At 35.8% G+C, this 22003-nt stretch overlaps 1 protein-coding gene across 2 annotated transcripts in view; it reads right to left on the minus strand.

Annotated features, from left to right (window-relative positions):
• Positions 1 to 22003, minus strand: part of GPM6A (glycoprotein M6A) — a 367742-nt gene that overhangs the window by 75747 nt on the left and 269992 nt on the right. The window lies entirely within an intron of this gene.

A 22003-nucleotide genomic window follows, 5' to 3' on the forward strand; every position in this document is an offset into this window, starting at 1 on the left:
CACACACACACACACACACACACACACACACAATGTGGGGAAGTAGAAAAGGTTAGAACAGCTTGGAACTTCATATAATAGGAAGAGATTTCACCAGCAGATGGCTAAAACCAATGTGTGTAGTATCTGAATGTCACTGAACACAGTTTTGGGTGGAGATTAACCGAGTGTCAAGTCAGTCTTTGGACTATTCCATCTCTTGATGTTCTACAATTTCTGTCTCACTGAGTACTTAAAAATAATAATAATAAAAACATTAGTGTCAATGCATGGAAGAGCTACCCCTGTTTTTGAAAGTATACCACATAGCCTCATAATTTCAAATCCTGTTCATCTGTGATTTCTCTAATTTTCTCTTCTCGAAGCATTTGATGTGGTTGTGGGAGATACCTACAGCAGACAATCAGAAGTATAAAGACCAGATAGAGAAAATGTTTCACAAAATCGTTCAAAATACATTAAGTTCATATATAAAGGGTTCAAACACCGAATGCATAGGTGGGAATTGCTTTTGCTGGATCCTAGAGCCTAGAGCTAATAATTGAGTAAAGATAAAATCAGAATCAGAATAACTCAGGAGCAGACAACGTGGAAAGCTCATGACTAATCACCGAAACCACTTCTGGGGACTTCTGATTAATTTAATTCTTGATTCAGGATCAGTTTCACTTATTTCTAATTTTTTGCCACTCTACTTTAAATAGACCAATTCTAGCCTCCACACTATGCTCTATAGCAGTAGGGGGGATACTGGAGTTACCGCATCAAAGTACCAAGTATAACTTCAATTCAGTAGTGGCTTTCAAATGTAGAAAGAAAAGCAGGAGATAAATTCCAAAATCGGGTCAACCCAAATTGACAACCCTGAGATAATGTGCATTTCGAAAATCAGTGTAAGGTCTCTTTACTCTATTTACATGCTACCATTTAAATCTCTCAGAACCACCTTACCTTTATGGTAAATACAACTTCCTGTGAAGGTAAGCTAGAATCTTTTGACTTAAGACCCAACCCTCCGTGAAACTTCTATTCAAAGGAAGAAATCTTAGGTACTTCATCATACACATATTGCACTAATAATGGGCTAGGTCCTAACTATCCCCACTCTTCTACCGAGCCTGAGTTGCCTATTCCTTTTAAAAGAAGACTCCCAGAACTCCCATCTGGGGAGAGAGTGTATTATTTCAGCATTCTCTCCAGCTGCCAGGATCCCACGTCGTTGCTGGCAGGGGAGCTTCTCTCCTCCCACAGAGAGGAAGCGCCTTGGCAGAGCAGCAGAGTTGCCATAGCAACTGTGCCCCTGGGCCCCGGATAGGTTCCCAACAATCACCCTTTAAGGCTTCGGATCCTGCTGCCCCAGCACCACGTTTTTCACTGAACAGCAGATGAAAAACCACTCTATTAAATGAATATTAGTGAAGGCATAGTAAGCGAAGTGCCAGCATTGGAGAAGATTTTTTTTTCTTGAGAAAGTCTCTAGTGAAATGGTAAATATTGCTTTGAGCAGGAAACGTTTCCAGTACTAGATATTATTAAAATAGGCCCATTAATTCTCAGATAGAACTGATGGCTCAAATAGAGAGTACTGAATTTGCATGTTCTAGTCACTACCTCTATACACAAAGAGATATTTCTTATAACCATTTTCTGGTTATACTTTCTAAAATGAAATAATACTGTGCCTCAGCTTTAACATGAAAACAAATATTAAAAGAATTATGAGATGTTCAACACACCCTCTGAAACATTAGCATTTGCCCAAAGATTAGTGAAGTTACAGATTGACTTGTACTAATAAAACAATTTCAAAGAAAACAGAAGCTCTTAAGAAATGTTATCTTTAAAAAAAGATACTGACATTAAAAAAAATACATTGAATAATTTATTTCCATTTAAACATTGTGAAGTTAAACACATGCCTTTACTTGTGCTCACTCCACAAACTGCACCAAAACAAATATAGGGGGAAAAAAACCTAAACCAATAGGAAAAAGACCAGGAGAGATACGCAACAGAGAAGAGAGACCAGCATCATTCTGGATTCTGGAAAAGAGATTGACAGGAGAGGTTGAGAAGTCAGGTTTACAATAGACTGACAATGGACTCATCGATACATTTTTTCTAATATTATTTACCAGGCAGCTGATTCCTTCTCTCCTGATTTATGTCACCTTTGTCATTATCAAGTGTCCATAGAGGTATGGGTCTGTTTCAGGGCTGTCTCTTCTGTCCTATTAGTCTATTTGTCCACCCCTGTGGCAGAGGTGTTTGAAGCAAAACAACTCCATCTTGCATAAGGGCTGGGTAAAATAAGGCTGAGATCTGCTGGACTGCCTTCCCTGTAGGTTAGGTATTTACTCTAAGCTACAGGATAAGATAGTATGTCAGCCCACGATACAGGTCATAAAGACCTTGCTGATAAAATAGGCTGTAGTAAAGAAGTTAGCTAAAACCCACCAAAACCAAGATCCACAACGAGAGTGGCCATTGGTCACCCTCACAGCTCAATATATACTAATTATAACATATTAGCATGCTATAAGGCACTCCCACCAGTGCTAAGACAGTTTACTAATACCATGGCAAAGTCAAGAGGTTACCCTATAAGGTCTAAAAAGGGGAGGAGCCACCAGTTCCGGGAATCGCTCACCCCTTTCCCCAAAAACTTATGAATAATTCATTCTTTGTTTAGCATATAATCAAGAAGTAACAATAAGTATCCTTAGTAAAGCAGCTCAAGCCGCTGCTCTGTCTGTGGAGTAGCCATTCTTTGTTCCTTTACTTTCTTAATAAACTTGCTTTTCTCATTATCACTGGTCATTAGAGAAATGCAAATCAACACCACAATGAGATACCATCGCAAGCCAGTTAGAATGGTGATCATTAAAAAGTCAGGAAACAACAGATGCTGGAGTGGATGTGGAGAAATAGAAACACTTTTACACTGCTGGTGAGAGTGTAAATTAGTTCAGCCATTGTGGAAGACAGTATGGTGATTCCTCAAGGATCTAGAACCAGAAATACCATTTGAGCCAGCAATCCCATTACTGAGTATACACCCAAAGGATTATAAATCATTCTGCTATAAAGCCACATGCACACGCATGTTTATTGCAACACTGTTCACAATAGCAAAGACTTGGAACCAACCCCAATGCCCACTGATGATAGACTGGATAAAGAAAATATGGCACATATACACCATGGGATACTATGCAGCCATAAGAAAGGATGAGTTCATATCCTTTGCAGGGACATGGATGAAGCTGGAAACAAATTAACAGCAAATTAACACAGGAACAGAAAACCAAACACCGCATGTTTTCACTCACAAGTAGGAGTTGAACAATGAGAACACATGGGCACAGGGAGGGGAACATCATACGCTGGGGCCTGTTGGGGAATGGGGGGCTAGGGGAGGACTAGCACTAGGAAAATACCTAATGTAGATGATGGGTTGAGGGGTGCAGCAAACTACCATGGCACAGTTATACCTATGTAACAAACCTGTATGTTCTGCACAAGTATCCCAGAACGTAGTTTTAAAAATACAGTAAAAAGGCCGGTCGCGGTGGCTCAAGCCTGTAATCCCAGCACTTTGGGAGGCCAAGGCGGGTGGATCACGAGGTCGAGAGATCGAGACCATCCTGGTCAACATGGTGAAACCCCGTCTCTACTAAAAATACAAAAAACTAGCTGGGCGTGGTGGCACGTGCCTGTAATCCCAGCTACTCAGGAGGCTGAGGCAGGAGAATTGCCTGAGCCCAGGAGGCGGAGGTTGCGGTGAGCCAAGATCGCGCCATTGCACTCCAGCCTGGGTAACAAGAGCGAAACTCCGTCTCAAAAAAAAAAAAAAAAAAAAAAAACAGTAAAAAGTACATAAATAAATGTACGTGCTTTCACTTTACTCTGTGGACTTGCCCCGAATTCCTTCTTGCTCAAGACCCAAGAACCTTCTCTTGGGGTCTGGATAGGGACCCCCTTTCCTATAACAGCTGGGCCAATGCCACACTGCCTTATAGTATGTTTTAATTTGTGGAGGAGATTGCCTCAACCAAGTAATTTTCTTCATGAATGTCATGGCTATTCATTGCCCTTTTACTTTACCAATTAATTTTAGAAACAGTTTGTCTGGTTATATAAATTAACTAATTGGGATTCTGATTGGTGTTTTTGTATTTGTATACATTATATAATTTTGCTATTAATTTTTTATCAACAAACTTTAACATTCTTTGTTGATTCTGTGAATTATTTTGAATATGTGGATTATTTTAAATTTAGGTTGATAATGCCATCTGTGAAAATGTTGAGCTTTCTCTCTTTTCAATATGTGTGCCTTTTAATTTAACTTTTGTTGTCTTACTTACTGGATAAAATACAGAGAAGAGATGTAAAATAGTGTGAAAAGGCATCTTTTGTGATCTTGATATTATAGATAATACTTGTCATGTTTTTACCATTAAGTTTGATGTTTGCTGTTGTTGATTATAGATGGTCTCTTGTTTTAAATTCTGTAACATGCTTCTCATCTAGTAAAAGAATTTTTTCTTTTCTCTTTTTTTCTATCATTTCAATAGATTTTTTCTAATTTAAGTTAAAGTTGCATTCATTACACAAAAACCAATGGTGTCACAGGTTTTTAAAAAAACACATTGCTAAATTTTTCATGCTGTGTTCAATGCTTTTGCATTTATTAATTTATTCCACAGTTACGGAGCCCTCATCAGGTGTCAGACACTATGCTAATTGCTGAGACTTTAGAAGTAAACAAAGTCCATGAAAATCGCTGCTCTCATTGTAGAGGTGGGAGCAAGATTATAAACAAGACACTGAAGAAATATGGGTAAGATTGTAAAAAGTTCAAGGAAGGAAACCTAAACAAAGAAGTGGGATAGGGAGTATGAGAATATCAGTTTCAATTTCTGATAAAGAGGCCAGGGAAGAAATAACTGTGGCAGCAATGTAAAAAGGTCTGGGAAAGGTAAAGGGACCATTCACGCGGCTATTTGGGAGAAGGTTTCAAACAGAGGGAAACTAAATGTCAATGTGTTGAGGCAGGTATGTGTCTAGAGTATCTCAGGAAATTTTAAGAGACCAGTAATGGCAAAATAGATTGAGGTAGAGACAAAGGAACATAAGGAGAAATTAAAATATAATAGGTTGCAGCCTAGCGCGATGGCTCACGCCTGTAATCCCAGCACTTTGGGAGGCTGAGGCAGGTTGATCACAAGGTCAGGATATTGAGATCATCCTGGCCAACATGGTGAAACCTTGTCCCTTCTAAAAACACAAAACTTAGCTGAGCGCGGTGGCGACTGCCTGTAATCCCAGCTATTCAGGAGGCTGAGGCAGGAGAATCGCTTGAACCACGTAGTGGGAGGTTGCAGTGAGCCAAGATCACGCTACTGCACTCCAGCCTGGTGACAGAGCAAGACTTTGTCTCAAAAAATATGCATATACATATACATATACATATACATATACATATACATATACATTTAAAATTGGTGAAGGTATAGGGACATCAATATGTTAATGAATGTCATTGATGTCAAATTTTTGTCTTATGTTTTGTAATAAAGCTTATATTAGCCTTATAAAGTGATCCCTTTTTTTCAATGCTCTGGGGCAGTCTGCATAAAGTCATAATTATCTGCACAGTGAATATCTGGTAGAACAACCAGTAAAACTAGCCAGGCCACTTGTGCACTTTATGTGAAGAATTTAAACTCTTGCTCTAATTTGCTAATGTTTATAGAGTGATTCAAGTATTCTATTTCTTCTTAAATCTCTTTGCTAAATTCAGTTTTTATAAGCATGTGTGAACTTAATAAAAGATACAAATTTTCTCATTAAGTTGTGTATAACATTTTAAATAATATTTTTAGTGTATCCATCATCGGAACATATGTCCTCTGGCCTTCTCCAATGATTTTAATTCTTTCTTTTTTATTTCATTCCTTCTTTCCTTTCTTCCTCTTCCCTCCCTCCTTTTTTCTTTCTCTTTCCCTCTGCCCCTTTCTCTCTCTCTCTCTGTCTCTCTCTCTGTGACTCTCTCTCTCTCTTTCTCTTTCTCTCTCTCTTTCTGTTTTTCTTTTCTTCCTTTCTCTCTTCTTAAAGTGTATAGGCCAGGACAACCTATGTTTTACACTTTATGTTTGCCATTAAAACAAACAGTTTTTAATTACTTAAAACATCACATTTTATTTTCCAGTAAGTCTACAATATTTCCTTCCCAGCTTCATAGTGGGGATCTCTTCCCATTATAGCCATTCAGAAACTCAGGTTGATAAAGCAAACACCATCCTGAACACTGCTAGTCATGACATCAGAATAAAAAACACCATAAGTCTCATTTGGCAATTGAGTACTCCAGGCTCTAAGTAGTACATGCCATGTCTACTCACAGCCTAATGGGTAGAAAGAGTCACTAGCCTCCCTCTCAATGACAAACAAAAAAGTGCAATTCTGCTATGTTTCCATAAGAATGGGAGCCACAAAACTTAGCCAACAGCACTAATAACTATCATAATGAGTAAAGCTGAAGGTTTTTCCACATTATCATTCTATTCAAATAACCTTTTATTGCATGATTATTTTGTTTCTTTAATTTCTAATTTTACATTTTTTTTTCTTTGTTTTTATTTTCTTAGGGTAAATTTTCCTATATGTTTTCTAATGCTTTAAGATGAAAAGGTGGATGCTGAGCTAATTGCCCTTCGGACTTTTTTCTTCTCCAATGAAAATATTTAAGCCTATAAAGTTACATTTTAATTCTAACTTAAGTGAATTCCACAAGTTCTGACATGCAAACTTTTCATTCCTTTTCAGTTGTAAGTATTCTCTAAACTTCATTGAGATCTCTTTTTGACATAGAAGTCATGATTTTTCTTTGTATTATTTACTTTGGTTTTCAAATATGCAAGTTTTTAAAATTTTCTGTATGTTGTTTGTATATTTATTGCATTATTGTTAGAGAATATGGCCTATAGAATCCAAATCCTCTGAAATTTATGGTGACCTCTCCTTTTTTTTTTTTTTTTTTTTTTTTACCTTTTTCTTTTTTCTTTTTTTTTTTATTTTTTTAAATTTATTTATTTTACTTTAGGTGCATACTATATCTGGCATTTCTCCCCATGTTATCCCTCCCCACCCTCCCCTCCCTCCCCCACCACTGTCTCTCCCCTAACCCCCCAACTGCCCCCAGTGTGTGATGCTCCTCTCCCTGAGTCCACATGTTCTCATTGTTGAAAAGTAGGCAAAGGATATGAACAGACACTTTTCAAAAGAAGATTACATGAGGCCAACAAACATATGAAAAAACGCTCAACATCGCTTGTCATCAGAGAAATGCAAATCAAAACCACATTGACATACCATCTCATGCCAGTTAGAATGTCAATCATTAAAAAATCTGGAGACAACAGATGCTGGAGAGGAGACGGAGAAATAGGAACACTCTTACACATTTGGTGGGAGTGTAAATTAGTTCAAGCGTTGTGGAAGACAGTGTGGCAATTTCTCAAGGATCTAGATATAGAAATTCCATTTGACCCAGCAATCCCATTACTGGGTATGTACCCAAAGAACTACAAATCATTCTCATATAAAGACACATGCACACGTATGTTCATTGCAGCCTTGTGTACAATAGCAAAGACCTGGAGCCAACCCAAATGTCTATCAATAATAGACTGGACAAAGAAAATGTGATACATATACACCATGGAATATTATGCAGCCATAATAAATGATGAGTTCGTGTCCTTTGTAGGTGATCTTCTTAAAATTAAATCCTAGACTTGAGTTTTTCAGTTTCTGAAAGTAGCAGAAATTTAGATCACCAACTCACAGGAGAACGGGCTTGTGGTACGAAATTCTCAGGAGACATTTTTTCTCCCTCAACTTACCTAAGGTATAAAATATATAAATTTTTCTTTCTGCTTTACACACAACTTTTGTCATTATTATTGCTCTGTAATTTTTGACACTGTTTCATTTTGTTTTTCCTGGTTCAACTTTTCACTGAGTCCTTTAAAGTCCTGACTCTTATGCTGTGTGTTCCAACTTGACTGCCAGTCTTGGAGTCTGGCTGTTTCCTAATTTCCTAACCTGTATATTACCAGGACACTCAATGTGAAGTCCAAGGAGACCAGGAATATGAAAATGACCCTAGACCTGCTGCTGCCTGTAATACTTTCTTGCTTACTTCCCTGAGCTTTTCCTTGAATATTATTTTTGGCCTCTGAGGGTCCTGCTTACTCTCTTGCCAGTATGTCAATGTGTACTTATATACGTGTACATTTATAAGTAATTATATTTTAATTGTACCTATGTTGTAAATGTGCATATTTTAAATGGACAAACATATTTGTTTCAAAACATCAGTTATTGGGGAACAAAAAAGATTTTCCTGCTTTTAGTCTACCATACTGCTGGTAATTCAAACCTAATTACAAAGAGACAACCAAACCACCAGGTATTTGAGGAATGACTTCAACTTGGAGAATAAAAACTGAAATAAATAAGCAAAAAGGAAATTCCAAGAAATACGAGATAAAGCAGACAGCTGAAGAGCGTTTAAAAAGGGCACACTGGCAAAACAAATATACATACATATATATATACTCATACATATATATATATGTATATACACTTACATATATATATAGGTGTATACACATATATACATATAATGATTATACATATATACATATATGTATATATGAATGACATATGTCATATATGTGCACATAATACATATTATATATGTATATATAATAGATATAATATAATGTAACATATGTATATAAATGTATATACATATATGACATAAGTATATATACATATATATGACATATGTCATATAACTCATATGTATGTGTATATGACATATAAATCATATATATGTATTATACATTTACATACATACAAATGTATAGATATTTATATATAAATACATATATAAATGAGTGTATCTATACACTTATATACACATATGTATATAAATATATATCTATATATTTGTATATATAAATACATATATGTAAATATATTTGTATATTTCTTTAGAATATTATAAAATATATTTCACTCCAAACAAAATGGATGTCTTGCTTTCTAACTAAAGTAATAATATGAGACAGCCAGATAAAAAGGGCTCCCAGAGAATCTGCAGCTGGCCTGTGTATTGGGAGGATGAAGTCGGGCCTTGGGAAGCTGTGGTTGTTTGGGTGGGGGATGGGAAGACTGTCCTCTTCTGTCCCTGTGTGGTAACCTGATGAAGTGGAGCCTGTTAGCAAGACTCTATCTCACTTTCCTGAGTTGTATCTCCTTTTCGATCAATAAATTCCACTCATCACCCTTAAATGTGTCTGTGAGCCTAATCTTTCTTGGTCATGTGACAAGAACAGTTTATTTTCTGCAATAAATAGATGGTCTAAATAGGCAACTGCAAAAAAATCAAAAGCTATTATTAAATGGAAATATAGAGGAAGTTTAAATTTTCAGAGAAGAGCTAAAAGACACACACACACAAAGAAATCTATGACAAAGAAAAACTAACAGACAAAAGATGGAAATTACAGAGAAAAGATACACAACTTAGAAGATCAGACAAGTAAGACCAACAACAATAGAACATAATGAGATTTATCAATAAAGCAGTGAAAATAAAAATGAGCAAATTACCAAATAACTAATATAAAATTGTTTTCTAAAGTTAAGGGCATGAGTCTGTAGATTGTTAGGACTCACTGAGTTTCCTTTTGGGGCTGAATCCCTCCCTTTCTATAGCTCTTACAGCCCCCACCACCTCCTGGTGCTCCGTAGCCACACAATGGCAGAGGCAGGAGGCCTGATGTTGGCTTCTGGTGCCACCAGAGTGCTCCAAATTAATAAAGGAGGAATAGAGAAATTGTGGTCATGGATAATAAGTGTCTTAGAAAAATTCATCATCAGAGAAGGGGAACGAGAAGTGCTTTCAGCTAAATTTAAAGCAAATGCTTTTATTTAGAGAACTATTTCTGAAAACTTGTAACAATTCTAAGTTAGCCTTAAGACCTTTTTGTTCCATGGAAATATTAGTAGAGTGAGGCGAACCTGACTTCCTTGTGTCCTAACACTGAGGGAAACATATCCCTTGGGTAGAAATAAGAGAATTAAACCGAGACCTGACTATAGTAGGTTAATTTCACATGCTTACTCTTTTTTTCTATGTCTATGGTAGCAGCATGGACATGGAATCACTAAATCAATATTCAGAGAATGTTTCTTGAGCACCTGCGCATACAGAAGTGACCAAAAAATATGGTCTCTACTCTGTTTGAGCTTATATACCAATGAGAACAGAATTGGAAAATTCTGGCACCTTTTAGAAACATTTCTGAAAACGTCCTATAAAAACATACGGAATTGTGATATACTTAGTGTCCAGTTAGTGTATCCAGAATTACAGTGTTTATCAGCACAATGGAATCAGTGGCAGTGGGATTGGAGTTCAAAACTATCCAAAAAACAGTACACTAAAAAGTTCCTTGGTGTCAAGTATAACACGCCATAAGGATGAGTAAGGATATTTCAAAACTGTGCTTCTGATGAAGGCTTTAAACTATAAAATGTTTAGCAAACACGCTAAGTTAACCCTTTAATGAATGACATGATCCTCTCTATTTTTCAAGCCTTCTAGAATATAGCTCAAATAATCCTTAAATATTCTTAATTCTTTTACTAACATCTTACTTAAACATGTCTTGGCCTAAACAAAGGACAGAGCCAAAGTAAGTATTTGAATTATTAAGGACAAAGTGGCATTACCAAAATAAACTCAGATGACAGGTTTTTATCTTAAATATAGAGTCATGGCTATAATCTGTGATTAAATAAATCAGCTACTAATTTTAAAAGAAACGTCTTTAAACAGGAAAAAATCTGCAGTATTCAAAGTCATTTTTGTACCTCTAGTACAAAATGGAGGAGCATTTTCACTGTATTTTTTGCGGAATCTCATTACATTTGGTTGTGGTTCGTGGTTTTCCTTGTCTGATTTTCTAAATGGCTTATCTTTTCTGTCCAATTTTGATTTTTTGTCTTTTTGTTCTACTTTGTCATAGGGTTTTTTCTCTCTCTCTTTTTTTTTTTTTTGTTTTTGTTTTTTTGTTTGTTTGTTTTTTAACCCTTCTGGGAATATTTAAACTTCCTCTATCATCTTTCTATTTAATAATGTCTTTTAGTTGTTTTGTTTTTGTTTTGTTTTTGTTTTGTTTTTGTTTTTGTTTTTGTTTTGGTAGTTACTTGTTTGTGGCTGGGTATCAAAATCACCAGGGACAATGTCAAAATAGAGATTTTGGGATCCCTTCTGCTGAGAATGTTGTAGGTTTTTATCAAGTTCTTCAGTTGATTCTGATGCTGCAAGATATGCAAGGCATGCAGTATTCTACAAAATCACATTAGATGCCTTGAATCTTTTAAAAGTATTCGATAAGCTAGGATATACATGTAATACAAAGATTAAGAAGGAATTACTCTAAAAAATTTGAACAAATGATTAAACAACATATACACCTTATAACTATTGATAATCAATAAGAACTTTGTTAACAGTTCCAATGCATTGGAAACAATACCAAGACTTTTTGTTTTGTTTTGTTTTTGTTTCTGTATTTTAGAGACAGGGTTTCACTCTGTGCCCAGGCTGGGGCGCAGTGGTGTGATCACAGCTGACTGCAGCCTTGACCTCCAGGACCCAAGGGATACCCCTGCCTCAGCCTCCCAAAGTGTTGGGATTACAGAGAAGAGCCACCATACTTGGTCACCCACGACTTTCAATGCATTGCCTACAGCTTATAGGAAAGAGCTATAATTGTAGACAGGCAATTTCTCAAGTGGCTATTGAGAGTAGATACTGCTGGAGTACTTGAAAGCCTATTTATCATTAATTTTTCAGAAGAATGATGACATTCTTGTTTTTAAAATGCTATCATGAAAACATTTATTAAGATTAATATTTAACATTCCGATAGTTTTTTTTAAGAAATATATTACTAATTACAGAACATTCTGTACTGGTCAACACGACTTAGCAAGAATGTTTTGATTAATTAAACTTGTTTCCCTAAGGCAGCAAAGTTAATTGCTTCTATTATGAATAGAACCATACTCTTCTGACTGTGATAAATAAGCCCCTAGGGTGAAGGAACAGTCAGGTAGAGACATGTTTCTGATGTAGGAAAACAATCTCTGGAATGAAAAAAAAAAAAAAAAAAAAAAAAAAAAAAAAAAACTAGCTTGAATTTCATACATCTGTGGGATTTTGATAGCATATACCCTATGGTTCAGATAATGTCTGGAAATACAGTTAAAAGCCTCATTTTCTCTTGTAATGAATGGATTAATTAACAAAAATTATCATCCCCTAAATATCCACATGGATTTTTCTCTCACAATCTTCAAATCTTGCTCAACATATTCATTCATTTGTTCTTTCATGTGTGTGTTTGTTCTGTTATCCATTGCTGCCTCACCAGCCATCCCCAAAATGTACTAGCTTAAAGCAGCAATTTATTGTAATTTCTCACATCTTCATGGGTTTATTAGTCTCAGCTGGGCAGCTTTCACTTGGGATTGTTCATGCAGACGCAGACAGAAAGTAAATAGGTCTGCAGTCATCTGAATGTTTGACTGGGCTGGATGTCCACGATGGCTTCTTCGTTGTGTGTATGGCACCTCAGCTAGCATGCCTACAACTGCCGAGAACTTACATAATTCTGCCATATTCTATTATCAAAATAGTCACAGAAAGCTCCGATTCAGCTGTGATAGCAGGGGGGAAGAAGAGTTTAGGACTGAATGGGAGTGGGTGTAGAATTTTCAGCCATCTTCAGTCTGACACAAGCTGATCCATTTTAAAATTCATCTTTCCACCCAAGTGGTTGCTTACTTTTTCTCCATGACACTCATCACCACCCCACGTATTATTTGTCTTATTATTGACTCTTTATTAATCGAATCTCTACCAAACTGTTAAAGCCATGGGGTCAAGAATTTGTGTTTCGTTCATTTCTGTATGCCCATGTCCTAGCACAATATTTGACACATAGTAGGTGCTCAATTAATGTTTGTTGAATAAGTGATCTAGTTAAAAAATATGTCTCAACAACCAAGACAGGTCCAAAAGTGGTCATTAGCTTCAAACCCTCCACCATGTCCAGCTTGCAGAGAAATATTAGAATCATAAAAATTTTCTACTTTGGGATTAAGAATGAGAAATGCAGGCAATGAATGGTTAGCTGCAACACAGTTTTTTATTTTGTTTTTCTCCTATAACTTTAAAAAAGTGAGCCTATTTTTCTTTCTGAGTAACTTGTAAAGAGTGTTTATGCAGGTTTGCTGGAAAGTTCATTCAAAAGCCTTCCTGTATTGTACTATAATCTTCAGTTTGTAGAAGGAGAAACTGATGTTGTGCACATCACATAATAGAATGCAAAACAATAACTGGCAACACTTGTACTGAATGTATCCCTCTCTAAGCTTCTGTTTTGTTAATAACACTATGTTGAGGATTATCGGTATGACTCTCCACCAAACTCAAAATAAAAACACAAACCTCTACATCAAAAACAACAGATAAAGAGTCACAGAAGACCTTGAGACCTTCACAACTACTATTAAATTCCAAACAGGGAAAGCAAAAGACATTGCCAACAAAAGTAAAAATCATTAGCCTCTTAAGCAACCTAATTCAGGAAAATAAGATAGTGTTTTTCCTAGAGGAATTTATGATCACAAGTTATTCACCAGTATCCAATAAAATTTTCCATGATTTTGAAAATAACGTGTTAAGTATTGCTCCAAAATAATGTGGTTCCTCAGATATGTGTTTCATGGAAACAGAGTTGTCTATATTTTATCTTATCTCATGCAACATCAATTCAGCAGCTGAAGGAATTATTTCAAAGTATGACCTGGAGTATGTCAGTCTCCTGCTTAAGATTGTTCCTCAAGTTTCCTTTACATTAACTTACCATTATACTTTCTATGTACTCCTTCTATACTAGAATGCTGTGTGTGATCTTGCCAGCATCACTTCCCACTGTGGCCCACATGGCTCACCCCACACCAGCTACACTGGCCACCTTTCAACGCCTTGCAGACAAGCGTTTACACTCTTCCTGTTCCTCTGCCTTGATGATCTGATGCTCTTCCCATGCTAGGCTCCTTCCTGCTTAGAGCTTAAATGTGTCTTCCTTAGAAAAAAATCCCTTTACAGTCCCTAAAAGAGAACGCTATTTATTTTCAAACTTAACAATGACTAATAAAAATCTGGTATTCCTTGGTAGTCATGTAGAATTATCTTTATCATAAAATCCATTCAAGTCCATGATTTAATCATAGAAGCTTGTTTTTTAATTATATATTTTTCTCCCTAATCTCAACACTAGTGATGAGACTTACAGATTGCCCAGATTTTTGTGGCAGTTGGAATTTTATAACATACTATGGTAGCACTGGTGTGAAATGCTATTTGCATATATGGACATAGACGTGAGTAATAAAAGATAATTAGTCATTACTTAAGATTATTCTTCTTAGATAGACAACATTTTAAAGACTACTAAAGAAGAGAGAACCAATTGATCCTCTAGGAAAAAATTGGAATATGCTGAATTAGATAAAAATATCTCAAACTTATGAGACTTATACAATTTAGATTTCATGTTATGTTCTTGGGCAATATGATAAAGAAAGTATAATAATTTTTTCTTATGTCTTGTGGATGTTCTGGAAAAGCTGTTACAATTGCCAAGAGTTTTAAGCATAAATAAGGTATTTTGTGTTGCTAAATAAGCATTATGAAGCATTATGTGTTATTTAGTGAAGCAATATGGCATATGAAGTTATTTTTTAACCTTAAATCATATATAAAGTTTTGTAAAATTGCATTAATTAAGAAAAGCCACTTGAATTCCACAGAAAAGCCACAGAACAGGTACGTGTTCTCATGCCATAAATGCACCCTCATGACCGGGGCAATTTTAAGATGCTTTTATTTTCACGGTTATTGAAAAAATTTTCTTAAAACAAAAATAACAACCGCAAAAATAGCAATAATTTATGTTATGCCGGATAGTCTGTAGATCTGTTTTTATAAAATTAGTGTTTATATGTGTCATTAATTTTTATAATTAAATGAATTCATTTGGCTTTTAAAGAAAACAAATCCCTTACACACAAACTAACTCATCAAAAATATTTTCATCCGTATTTTACTATATCGTTACTTTAAAAACAATAAAAGAACAAATAAAACTTTATAAACTAATCTAGAAAAAGAAATATATGCATTAGGCCGAGCACAGTGTACTGTGCTCGATCACACCTGTAATCCCAGCACTTCGGGAGGCTGAGACAGGAGGATCACTTGAGGTCAGGAGTTAGAAATAAGCCTGGCCAACATGGTAAAACCCCATCTCTACTAAAGACACAAAAAATAGCTGAGTGTGATGGTGGGCCCCTGTAGTCTCAGCCACTCAGGAGGCATAGATAGGAGAATTGCTTGAGCCTGGGAGGCAGAGGTTGCAGTGAGCCCAGAGCAAGCCACTACACTCCAGCCTGGGTGACGAGTGAGACTCTGTTAGAAAAAAAAAAAAAAAAAAAAAAAAAAAAAAAAAAAAACAGAATGAAATATTTGCATTATTACAATTAAATTGGTGAATGCTTAAACCATATGACACACACAGAAAACCCACGAATGTATGAATCACAGGTTTACTCAAAGTTCCAGTGTAAAAAGGCAAAGATGGGATCGTCTACCAGCACATTCCACTACAAGATTAAATACAAATCATTTTGACAGAATTGGAGCATACTTAAAATACAGTTGAGAAATTTGAAGCCTTTCTTAAAAATAAAAATATAACTTTAAAACCAAATGACTAAAATAACTATAAAATAAATACTGATTATGAATTCAAGTTGTGAAAGAAAAATTAGAAATGAAAAATATTCAAATTCTCTTTTAAAAGAGAACATGAATTACTTATAGAAATTTTGTTCATAAAAATTCACTAAAACATTTGCAGATACAACCATCTTACTAAAAACATGATAGATTTTTAATGTGTTCTGGCTTTTTAGAATTTATTCCAAATTAAAAAAAATCATTTCTTTTAAGAAACACATATTTTAAAAATTCTGTTTCATAGTTACTACAACACACCAAAATTGGGTATGACACAAAATTTTCAGCCATAGTCTAAAATATTTCCTACATCAAAATGTTATTTCAAAATCTATACGGACTAGAGAACAAAACAAATTGTCTCCTGATAATCACAGCGTGCCATTTTGTATCATGAGCATGATCAGAATGTTCAAAATGGGTATGCAACAATTAATTTGTTACAATGTCAGAAACAAATCGTCACCATCTATTAAAAGAAAAGCTCTTCTGGAATCCTGCAGTGCTGTCTAAAATGCTTGAATTGTCTAAGATACATTTGGAAATAGAGAGGCAAATGACAGCACTTCAAGTAGATATGTCACTTCTGCAAGCAGTATCTTTTCTCAGGCATCAGACACTTTAAAAAGCAAAAATATATATTTTTTAAATCAAAAGAATAATATTTTCCTTCTCTCTCCCTCTCTCTGTTTCATTAAAGGAGCTATTGGATTATGCTTTCCTCCTTAAAGGCCAGGGAAATAGTAGTTAAAATTCCCTCATCAATCTTTTTAAATGTTATGGAGGAAATGTCGATTTTATTTGAGCCAAGCACAAGCCTGTCATTTTGTTGCTTCTGTTACAATCTGCCTGAGCATCCTGATAAGAAAATACAGATGCACTGCTTTTTTCTTACAGCGAATTCAGTCCTGACTAATTTATCCCATCGCCCAAATACTTAATGTCCTTTGCTTCTTTTGATCATATCTCATATGACCTTTAGATGGTTGGGGCTGATAATAAAGGTTTAGAGAGAAGTTAAGAGGACTACAAAGCAGCCTATGAACATATGATAACAGAATATGCCTTTTAGGTGTTTCTGTATTCTGCTCACCACAGGACACATCCTTAAGAGGGCTCAGCCTGCATATGAAAACCTGCACTTCACATAAATCTTTTTGTTTCATGTTACTAATCCCCAGAATTTTATGAATACACACAAAGCTCATTTTCAATTCCTATCAGTCACCTCTAGTGGCTGTGAAGTGAAAATAAGATACTGCAAAGTAGAAGCATGTCCATGGAATAGCTTAAAAGGCAGAAATACTAAATAAAACGTTAGATCTTTATTATTTCTAGGATATGCTCTACACTGAAGTACAGCACTCCTGGATTGTGGTTTGCATGAGGTTAATAATTAGTTCCCAAGACCAAGGAATATGGTTCTTGTAGCTTTATATATCCTTCATTTCATACAGAGTTTGGCTCATGAACACAGCACTGAATAACCCCAATTTTTGTAAGGAAAATGCACCACAGATCACCGCTGCACCCTTTAGCAGCATTCTTCCTTTCTAATAAACTTTCCTTTTTTCACACCTATACTGGTATCTATAACTTCTTTTTATCAACCTGCGAATGGACCTTTTCCCAGTGCAGGGGCGTTGATATCTCAGCTGGCAAGTGACAGAGTGAGACCCTGTCTCAAAAAACATTATATTGTGCATGATGTACAATATGTGAAATTTTCTCTTTACTGTTAAAACCAGTGATACGTTTAAAAATCCTTTCTTTGACCAGCCATGGTGACTCATACCTGTAATCTCAGCACTATGGGGAGCTAAGGTAGGCAAATTTCTTGAGCCCAGGTGTTCGAGGGCAGTCTGGCCAACATGGCAAAACTGTCTTTACAAAGAAATCTTTTACAAAATGAGCTGGGCAGGGTGGTGCACACTTGTAATTCCAGCAACTGAGGAAGCTCAGGTGGGAGGATCACTTGAGCTTGAGAGGTGGTGGCTGCAGTGACCCATGATTATGCCTCTGCACTTCAGCCTGTGAGACAGAATGATAGGAGATATATATCTCATATATAGATATAGATAGATAGGAGATATAGATAGATAGATAGATAGATAGATAGATAGATAGATTATATATATATCTCCCTGTTATATCTCCTATCATGTAGACAAGGATCTATGTTGTGCAGGCTGATATATGTATATACATATATCTCATATCATTTAGAGAGGGATCATATATATATATATATATATATATATATATATATATATATCATATTTTGTAGATAAAATATTGAGACAAATGGTTAGTGTCAATGGTTTGCTCTCATAAAGAGATTCTAAATACAACATACACTTGCTCCAGTTTAGTTACAAAAAGCTGATATATTTTTCTAAGGTTATTTTTCTTTCATGTAACAAGTCACAAGACCTGGAGTATTTCACAGTTATGATTGAATGAGTGACATCCAGAACACAGATATGACAGAAGCAACCTTGACCATCTCAGGACTAGGAAGCAAATGTCCTAGAGGGACTTGACTCAGTTTATCTTTGGTCCCAGACAAATGTTATATAAAAATGAAAATCACTGTGTGTTGGGGTTTTCTTCCTATTTTCTCAGACCTATCCTGACTCCCATTTCAACCATGTATTTGATTTTTAAACTCCTTAGATGTAGCTGACTAATCATCAAGAGGTAAGTCAGCTTGAAAATTCAACAGATGCCATGGTGCTAAAAGGCAGGCAAAGGGGTATCTCTGGGGGCGTTTAGCTAGAATACTATATTTTTACCAAAAAGTTCCAGATTGAACTTATAAACTCATCATGTTTTAATTCTTTATTACCTAAATTAAGAAGCAATATGTGATGCAATGTTCATATTCTAGCCTGGTTGCATTTGAAAATTAAGAGTAATAAAAGAAGGATCTGGTCTTATCATTTATAAAGATATATAAAGTTTTACTAAATATTGAATCTTTTACTGGACAAATAGAAGATAAAGTAATGGAACGTTATCATCAGTTGATACATTAAGCCCAGAATTTTTGGGCCTCTCATATTAAAAAAAAAAATCTTACTAAAAATGTATAATGAATGGGTCTAGTGCAGTGGCTTACTCTGCAACCCCAACACTTTTGGAGGCCAAAGCAGGTGGGTCACCGGGTCAGGAGTATGAGACCAGCCTGGCCAATGTAATGAAACCCTGTCTCTACTAAAAATACAAAAAATTAGCTGGGTGTGGTGGCAGATGCCTATAATCCCAGTTGCTTGGGAAACTGAGACAGGAGAATCACTCGAACCCAGGAGGCAGAGACTGCAGTGAGCTGAGATCATGCCACTGCATTCCAGCCTAGGTGACAGTGTGAGACTCTGTCTCAAAAAAAATAAATAAGTATAAAGTATTACATGTGCCATTTGTTAATGTTATTTGTTATTTATTAAAATAAAAAAATAGATCTATTATATGATCCAGCAATCCCACTACTGGTATATACCTAAAGGAAAGGAATTCAGTATATGTGGGAGATTCCTTCACTTCCATGTTCATTCCAGCATTACTCACAATAGCCAAGATATGGGATCGATCATCATGGATGAACAGATAAAAAGAATATGGCACACATACACAACGGAATACCATTCAGCCTTTAAAAAAGAAGGAAATCCCGTCACTTGCAGAAACATGGATGAACTTCAAGGTCATTATGTTAAGTGAAATAAGCCAGCTGCAGACAAACAAATATCACATGATCTCACTCATACGTGGAACACAAAAAAAAGTTGAACTAGGCCAGGCACCGTGGCTCATGCCTGTAATCCCAGCACTTTGAGAAGCCTACACAGGTGGATTACCTGGGGTCAGGAGATTTAGACCATTCTGGCCAACATGGTGAAACCCCATCTCTATAAAAATATAAAAATTAGACAGGCATGATGGAGAGTGCCTATAATCCCACTACTTGGGAGGCTGAGAAGGGAGAATCACTTGAACCTGGGAGGTGAATATTGCAGTGAGATCCTGTCATTGCACTCCAGTCTCGGCGACAGAGCAAGACTCCTTCCCCCGCCTACCCGCCAAAAAAAAGGTGAACTCATAGAAGCAGAGAGTAGAATGGCACTTAAAGAGGCTGGGGGTGGGCAGAGCAGAGAGATACATGCTGGTACAAAAAATATCCTGTGCATTGTTTATGTTATTTGTTAATGAACAATACATGTGTGTGGTAATAAAACAGATAGCTTGAGAGTCAGATGAAAATAGAATCAAGCCTTGAGCGAAGAGTGCTTTTCTCAAAAACCTGCAGCAGCTCCTCATTTCCCTTGGAGTAAGGACAGAATCCTTACAACAGATTGCCAAGACTGTGCATAAGGTTTCCCTCACCGCTGCTCCGACCTCTCCTTCTACTTCACTCCTTCTCCCTCACTCTGCCACATGCTCCTCTCTGCTGTGTCATGAACACCCAGCACACACTGGTTCTTGGGCATTTCCCCTGTGGAAGCACTCTACTGCAAACACATCTTCTCTTACATGTCTCCTGAACTAATGTCTTCATTTGCCTTCAAGGTTTTGCTCAAATTTTATTCTGACTACAAATTGCATCTTTCTCTACCCATATCCGTTGATGTAAACTCTAGATTCCCATTTACCTGCTCACACATAGTTGTTCAACTAATATTTTATTTTTGTGATAAAATACACATATAGTGGAGGAGTATCTTACAGATAGTAACAGCTTAACAAATATAAGCTCTTATTAGCCCCAAAACAATGGTATTATACTGTATTTTAATGTGATATATATATATATATATATATATATATATATATATATTTTTTTTTTTATTTTATTTTTGCGACAGAATCTTGCTTTGTCACCCAGGCTAGAGTGCAGTGGTGCCATCACGGCTCACTGCAGCCTCTACCTCTTGCGCTCAAGTGATCTTGCCTCTTCAGCCTCCCAAGTAGCTTGGAGTAGCGGGTATGCACCACCACGTCTGGCTGTATTTTTAATTTTTTGTAGAGGTAAGGTCTCACTCTATGGCCCAAGCTGGTCTAGAACTCCGCCTCAAAAGATCCTCCCATCTCGATCAACCAAAGTGTTGAGATTACAGACATGAGCCACCACACCTAATCTCATTTTCTTATTACGAAGTGAAGAGTGTTATATTAGTGTATATTTTTGTTCCCTGTCATATTTTCATTCAACAATAAATGATACAGCCTGTATTTGAAAAACAATAAAAACAGTTTCAATGAGTACAGTATAAATAAAAGGTAAGTCTGTCTTCTCTCTATCATATAGGATAGTCCAATGTTTTAAATCAATATAGAAAAAAATGTATGCTAATTTGCATTTTAATAATTTACATGAAATGAATACTTTGGAGTTCATTAGAGTGGATGCAAACCATAAATCATAATTCAATTTGACAACATGAAAGATACAATTAAAAATAATTCACTTTTATAGCAAGATACTTCACAGACATATCATCAAATTTATTTTCATGTATCACGTTTTCCAAGTACCCTGTTTATTTTAACTAATGCAACTAGAGTTCATCTGAATCATTTATGTATCTGCATTTATAAAAAATTCTTCTGAAAGTCCCTTATAAAAACTCCTAATAATTGTGTTTTCTTTATCAAAAAGTGTTGTCTTCATGTTGTAGAAAATACATTATGAATATATTCTAATATTTTTTGTTTGTGATTTCAGACATTATTTCAAAAGCATGTCATAAATCTAAACAGTTAATCTCTTAAGGAAATTATGTTGAAGATTTATATTTTATGACCTTCACACTATGTTGGTTATCTGTATTCAAAGATTGACTAGAAGTTTGTTCCCATTGTAAAATTCCGAAGCATTGTTATAATTTATAATGCAGAGGAGCTGAAAGACCCAAAAACTAAAATGCAAAAAAAATTGCCTTGATTTTTTATAAGAGGGTAAGAACGTTGCTCACTTCAATCCCAGCACTTTGTGAGGCTGAGGCAGGTGGATCACTTGAGGTCAAGAGTTTGAGACCAACCTGG

The sequence above is a fragment of the Saimiri boliviensis genome, chromosome 3 (assembly GCF_048565385.1).
Source record: "Saimiri boliviensis isolate mSaiBol1 chromosome 3, mSaiBol1.pri, whole genome shotgun sequence".
Lineage (NCBI taxonomy): Eukaryota > Metazoa > Chordata > Mammalia > Primates > Cebidae > Saimiri > Saimiri boliviensis.